This window comes from Elephantulus edwardii, unplaced genomic scaffold (assembly GCF_000299155.1).
Source record: "Elephantulus edwardii isolate Elephantulus edwardi_28Jun2011 unplaced genomic scaffold, EleEdw1.0 scaffold00037, whole genome shotgun sequence".
Classification (NCBI taxonomy): domain Eukaryota; kingdom Metazoa; phylum Chordata; class Mammalia; order Macroscelidea; family Macroscelididae; genus Elephantulus; species Elephantulus edwardii.
This window is the reverse complement of record NW_006399787.1, coordinates 10,255,189-10,262,774: the sequence shown is the minus strand read 5'-3', so window position 1 is coordinate 10,262,774 and position 7,586 is coordinate 10,255,189.

The window sequence follows — 7,586 nt, the reverse complement described above, 5'->3', positions numbered from 1 at the left end:
TTGACATGACAGGACTCATGTTGCCTTTTATTTTATTATTGGCTGCTATCGCTGGAACTGCTTTGCTTAGACCCTCCATGTCTAGTAGACTTTACAGATTCTATCTGAACAGAGGCTTGACACCCCCTGGACTTTCCTTTCTGGGGATCTGTGAGCTGTACCAGCAGCTGAATATGTTCCTCTCCCCTCCAGTTGTTTGGTTAATTATAGAGTCTAACAGACCTGGGCTGGTCTCTCACATGGAATGTGACATTGGCATTTATCGCCTACATCCCCAATACCCAGCACAGTGTCTCACACACAGCTTGTTGAAGTTGTGTGCTGTTGAGTTGAAACTGTTTCATAGCTGACCTCCAGTAGGTTTTCAGAGGTAAATTGAGGGAGGAGACTGGCCATCTTCTTCCCAGGGGACAGACAGCTAATGGACCAAAACCCTGTGCCTTTGTGTTAATAGCACAATTCCTTGCCATACGACCAGCAGAGCTCCACACATAGCTGGTGTTCAATAATAGGCATTGATGATGATGATGTTGTTAGGTGTCAATGAGCTGATTAAAACCAATAACAAGTTTCATGAGCCATGCTCACCACCTCTGATAACCTCACACCCATTGTTACAGTCACTCTATCAACCAATCTTATTGAAGATCTTCCCCTCTTTCTCTTATCTTTCACATTTCCCAACATGATGTCTTTTTCCAAGGGCTGGCCCCTTATGACAACATGCCCAAAGTATGTAAAATAAAGTTTCCCCATTCTTGCCTTGAAGGAGTTTCCTGATTGCACTTCTGCCAAGACAGATTTGGTTTTTTGGCAGACCATGGGATAGTTAGTACTCTTTTCCACCACTACAATTCAAAGACACTGATTCTGCTTCTGTCATCTTTATTCATTGTCCAACTCTCTGATGCATAGGAAACAATTGAAAATGCCATGGCTTGAATCAGACATCTCTTAGTCTTGAAATTGACCTTGTTGCTCTTCAGCATTTTGGAGAGCTTCTTGACAAATTTTTCTCAATGCAATAAGTCTCTGATATTTTCACTGATGTTACCATGGGTGTTAATTGTAGAGTTAAGTAAAATGAAATTGTTAACAGCTTCAACATTTTCTCTATCATGATGTTGTCTTTTGGTTTAGTGGTGCGGAGTTTCACTGTCTTGACAATGAGATGTACTGACTATTGTAGATTGTAGTCTTTGATATTCAGTGGTAGATACTTAAAAAAATTCTCCATGTCATTCCTGTCCAACAGTCCATTGTTGGCATTTGATGCACTAGCCATGTTGAATGACTTGCATTTCTCAAGAGACACCATTTGCCCCTGAGTTCCTCTATCTCTGCACTGCTCTTCTCCCATCTTCACTCTCTCCTGCTCCATTTTCCTCTTCTCTCACTCGTCTCGAGGTTCTGCTTAAAATTACTTTCTCAGAGAAGCCTTTTCTGTTCCCCCAGGTCAAGATTAGGCATTGCTCTTTGTTCTGGAACAGTATTCTGCACTTCCCTTATAGTTGTAATTATTTATGTAATTGTCCCTTTTCCATCTGGATCCCCTAATAGACTGCATACTCTATGATGGAAGAGATATGTTTCTTTTTCCACCTCCCATGCCCTGAATATTTGCAACTTCAGCACCGAACACAGAATAGATTCTCAATAACCCTCTGTTGAACGGTCATGCTTCTTAATCATCTGGTGATCCTCTTACATTTGAGATTCTATTTCCGTAGATTTGGATGGTGGATGAGGGTTGCAAAATTCTGCATTTCTCACAAGTTCCTAGGTGATACGGGCTCACTGGGTCACATTGTGAGTAGGAATGTAAAAGGACATAGTTATCTACACTGTGTCAAAAAAGTTTGCATGCAAGAAAAGTTAGGCTGAGCTTGAGGTGCAGACAAAATTTCCTCTGTCATTGCTGAGCCAGCTGACTCACTTACTGCGATGAAGCCAATAACCTTGGCCTTATTAGTAACTGAGCTAACTGCCACAAACCAATAAATAACAACATTTGGCTAATTTGCATTTCAAAATCACTTCCTTCCCTTGCTCACACTCTAGTGGAGGTGCTAATGAACCATGAAATGTCTAAAACATTGGCAGCAAGGAGGGAAGGAGGGGGGTGGATTCACACCTGAAGAATAATGATCCTCAGAAATCAAACGCTACTAAGTGCAATGTGGTCTCTTGGAATAGATCCTAGAAGAGAAAAAGATTAATGGGGGAAATTGGGAAATCTGAATAAAGGAGGAAGTCTAGTCAACAGCAATGTACCAGTCTTGCTTTCTTGGTTTTGACAAATGTGCCATGGTGATATAAGGTAAGGAGGAACTGGTGAGGGACGTTGGGGAACTATCTGTATTATCTTGGCAATTTTCCTATACATCTAAAAGTACAAATATTTTTAAAATTTAAATATTAAAAACCCTAGCTGGACATTGCTAAAATCTGCTGCCAGAGACCCTTCTAGAATACTGAAGAACAATGACATCACTTTCAAGACTAAGGTGCACCCGATCCAAGCCATGGTTTTCTCCATTGCTTGCTACGCATCTGAAAGTTGGAGAATGAATAAGAATGACAAAAGAAGAATCAGTGCCTTTGGGTATCAGAGAAGAGTACGGAATATTCCATGGACTGCTAAGAGAATAAACAGGTCTGTCCTGGAGAAAATGAAACCAGGCTGCTCCTTAGAAACAAGGATGGTGAAACTCCGTCTCACATACTTTGGGCATGTTGTAAGGAGGGGCTGGTCCTTGGAGAAGGACACCACACTTGGAAAGCTGGAAGGTTAGGAAAATAGAGGATGATCTTCAACAAGATGGATTGTCACAGTGACTGTAGCAATGGACTCACATACATCAGAGATGGTGAGGTTGTCTCATGATAGAGCAATGTTCAGGGCCATTGATCATAGGGTTTCTTTGAGTCACAGTCACCTGAACAGTACATAACAACAGACTATACAGATTTCTTTTCTTTACATAGTAGTATTACGTTGTCCCTGCTGGTGTTGAGAGGCGTTGATTCACCTCTGACATTTATGTCAGAGTAGAACTGCCTTGATTTTTCTCTAGGCTGGAGTCTATGGCAGCATCTAGCCTGGTCTTTCTTTCTTAGAGCCAATGGATAGATTTAAGCCACTAACTCTTCATTTAGCAGCCAAATACTCAACCATTGTGTCACTAATGATCCTAATAGCATTACAAGAGTCAAAAAAGAAAAAAAAAATTGCTATTCACACACGACCATGAAATTGGAGATGTGTGTTTGAATTAGTTTCCCAAGGCTGTTGTAACAATTTACCAGAAATTTGGTAGATTAAATCTCAAAAACAAAACAAAACAAAACAAAAACCCTCAGTAATTTCCTTACCATTCTGAAGGCCAGATGTCCAAAATCAAGGTGGTGCCAGAGTCACACTCATCACAAGAGCACTAGGAGAAAATCTTTATTTGATTTTTTCAGGGTCTGCTGGCTCCAGGTACCCTTTGGCTTGTGCCTGCCTGAATCCAACTTCTGCCTCTGTCTTCACATGGCCTTTTGCCCTGTGTAAACTTTGGGTCACAAAGAATTTCTCTCTTCTTTTGTAACGCAGTTTTAAAATTTAAGACTAACCCTAAATCCAGAATGATCTTGTTTCTAGAACTTTTACTTAACTCTATCTGTGAAGACTCTATTTCCAAATAAGGTCATCTTTGTGGTACCAGGGGTTAAAATTTGGACATATCATTTTAGGGTCACAATTCAACTCACTAAAGTGTTCATCCTTTCTTCATACCTTTTCAACCTATATGCAGAACAGATTATCCGGGAGGCTGGGCTCTATGAGGAGAAATGTGAGGTCAAGATTGGTGTATGATTTATCAACAATCTGCGTTATGCGGATGACACAACCCTGCTTGCTGAAACTGAGGAGGACCTGAAGCGCCTGCTGCAGAGTGTCAAGGACTGCAGCCTACAGTATGGATTGAGGCTCAATGTCAAGAAGACAAAGATTCTCACTACTGGACCAATTGGCAGCATCAGGATGGATGGTGAAGAGATTGAGATTGTACACAGCTTTAGTTTGCTTGGTTCCATAGTCAACAGTCTTAGCACCAGCAGCCAGGAAATTAAAAGGTGCATTGCCATGGGAAAATCTGCTGTTAGGGACCTCTCCAAAGTACTGAAGAGCAATGGTGTCTCTCTGGAGACTAAGGTGTGTCTGATACAGGCCATGGTCTTCGCAATCACTTGTTATGCATCAGAGAGTTGGACAATGACCAGGGAGGATAGAAGGAGAATTGATGCCTTTGAGCTGTGGTGCTGGAGAAGAGTATTGAGAATACCATGGACGGCTAGGAAAACAAACAGATATGTCCTGGAAAGGGTTAAACCGGGTGGCTCCTTGGAGGCAAGGATTCTGAGGCTCCATCTAACATACTTTGGACATGTGAGGAGAGACCGGTCCTTAGAGAGGGGCATCATGCTTGGGAGGGTGGAGGGACAGTGCAGGAGAGGAAGGCCCTCTATGAGGTGGGTTGATTCAGTGACTGGGATAATTGGGATGGGAGTGTCAGAGACAGTGCGATTGGCACAGGACAGAGCGGAGTTTAGGGCTGTTGTACATGGGGTCGCTATGAGTCGCAAGCGACTCGACGGCACATAACAACAACAACAACAAAGTGTTCATGCGGGCAGGGGGAAATCTCTAATCAAACTAAGTAGAAATCAAAGAATGGGTTAGAGAATAATGAGTTCTGATAGTTTACCAGGCAGGATTGCTTCACATCAGTGGAACCTTCAATTGAAAGTGCTTTGTCATGCATCATGAATTTCAAGATGTGCTGACTGTCATTGGCTCCTAATTCCTCCTTCCTTTCTTCAGGATTCAGGAATTTCTTTCACTCTTGAGGAGCCCTTGATGTTATCTTTGGGTTCAGGATGTCTTTTTGTTTGTTTGTGTGGATAACAACATTATTTTATGTACTTGGTGATGGTATCACATTTTGCTACACTGTATTTCCTTATATACTAGAGACTCTGTCTAGTGAGGTCAGAGTTGCACTTATCCAAGATTGCATGTCTGGCACCTGACTCCAAACTGGTCATATCATTGTTGCTGATGTAAATTGTCATCAAATTGCACACTGACTCACGATGACCTTATGTTTAACTGTTGTCCAGTCCTATATGATCCTCATGATTGTTGGTGTAGTATCTTCCAAACTTCCAGCACTGTATCAGATACTGTTGTGTTGTGGTTCATAAAGTGTTCATTGACTGATTTTTTCACGTAGTTTATTGGGCCTTTCTTCTTAGTCTTTCTTATCCACCAAGGGTATTATAAATACTGGTGTTGTACCTTCTAGCATGATAACAAAATGCAAACTATCACAGAAAGATTAAGAAAAGAAAGATAAAGATAAAGAAAGATAAACTGACAAATGGTGGGAGACATAATTTATTTGTAAGATGAATGAATAAATGAAATGCATTGGCATTCAGGGTGCATTCTTGCCTGAAGAATGTGAATTTTCCAATGATATTTCATTATGTAAATGTGTCCTCTTTAATGAATCACTCTCTTTAAACTTTGCAAGAAACATTTCAACAGATGTTTTCCAACTCTGCTGAATTAATAATGTCATGGACATCCTGTTAACTCTTAACGTTGTTATTGTTGTTGTTATGTGCCATTGGGTCAACTACGACTTAGAGTGACCAGAACAATAGCTCTGAGCCTTGCTCTATCCTGAGCCAACCTCATTGTCTCTGACACACCTGACCTCATTGCCACAATCACTGTGTCAACCCATTCATCCATGGTTGTGCTGATCTATCCTTCTCTTGTGCTGACCTTCTGCCCTTCCAAGCATGATGTCCTTCTCCAAGGAATGGTCCCTTCTGACAGCATGCTCAAAGTATGTAAGACGAAATTTCCACAAAATCTTTCCCTCCAAGGAACAAACCGGTTTCACTCTCTCTAGAACAGACCTGTTTGTTCTCTTGGCAGTCTACAGTATGTTCAATACTCTTCTCCAGTGCCACAACACATAGGCATTTATTCTTCTTCTGTCAACTTTTGTCATTGTCCAGCTCTCTGATGCATAACAAGAAATTGAGAAGACTGTGACTTGGATCAGGTGCACCCTTGATCTAGACTGACACTGTTGCTTTTTAGGAATCTGGAGAAGTCTTTAATAGTAGATTTTCCCAGTGCAACTTGTCTTTTGATTTTCTCACTGCTGGTGCCAAGGATGTTGATTGTGGATCTGAGCCAGATGATAAATAATAAGTTCAATCTTTTCTCTATCATGATCCTGCATATTGGCCTAGTGGTGAGGACTTTTGTTTTCTTGATGTTGATCTGTATCTATATTGAAGGCTGAAGTCTTTGATGTTATATAGCAAGTATTCAAGACCTCCTCAGTTTTAGCAAGTAAGTTTGTGTTATCTTCATAACACAAGTTGTTGATGTGTTTTCCTCCATCCCTGATGCCACATTCTTCTTCATAAAGCCTAGCCTCTTTTTGGTCAACATATAGATTACATCAGATGGATCTTGGCTGAAAGAAGAGAGTATAAGAAGGATATCTGTGTTTTATTGACTGTGCAAAGACATGGGACTGTGTGGACAAATTTTGACTGATATTGAGAAAAATGAAAATCTCAGAACACTTGACTATGCTTATGCAAAATCTATAACTGAACCAAGAAGCTATTGTCTGAACAGGGCAAGGGAACATGTATGGTTCTAAGTCAAGAAAGGAGTGCATCAGGGTTGTATATTTTCTCCATACCTTTTCAATCTATATGCTGAACAAATCATTTAAGAGGCCTCTTATAAACCCACCTTGTTATTTATGGAAGTTCTCTGTCAGTGTCCTAGTTGATTTTGCTTGCATGTGATACTAGTGATATTATTTGATACTTTCCACATTCTTTTGGATCACTTTTTTTGAGGAATGAGAATAAATATGGATCCTTCCAGTCAGTTGGCCAGGTAGACGTCCTCCAAATTTCTGGCACAACCTGGTAAGTACATGCAGGGCTGCATCTGTTTGTTGAAATATGTCAATTGATAGTCCACTAATTCCTGGGTTCTTACTTATTAACTCTTATAGAAGTCATGATCTTAAAGAAAATTATGCATAGTTCTATGCTTCATTCTTGGGATGCTGTCCTCTAGGACCTGCCCTAAGGCCCAGAGTGCCAGGTTTTGGGATACACATAGGTAGAAAGTCTGAGGCTGCATGGATGAAAGGGAGGATGTAGGACAATTATGACTGGCAGATGTTTTCTGACCTGTTTCTCTAATGAAGTTCTTTCCCTCACTCCATAATGGTGGGGATTGAATGCATAGATCATTTGTCTCCTTGTATACTTGTGATCCCTACTACGCCTATCAGAGCCAGAACCTGTCTATGTGTGGAGTGTGTGTGTTTGTGTATATAACTCTGGTGGTCTAGTGGCAAGAAGCTGCATTGCAATCCAAAAGGCATGTGTCCCATGCGCATCCAGAAACTTCTCTAACAGGGTAAAAAGGGAAGCCACAGACTGGGAAAAAGTGTTTGGTAATGACATGTCAGATAAGGGACTTA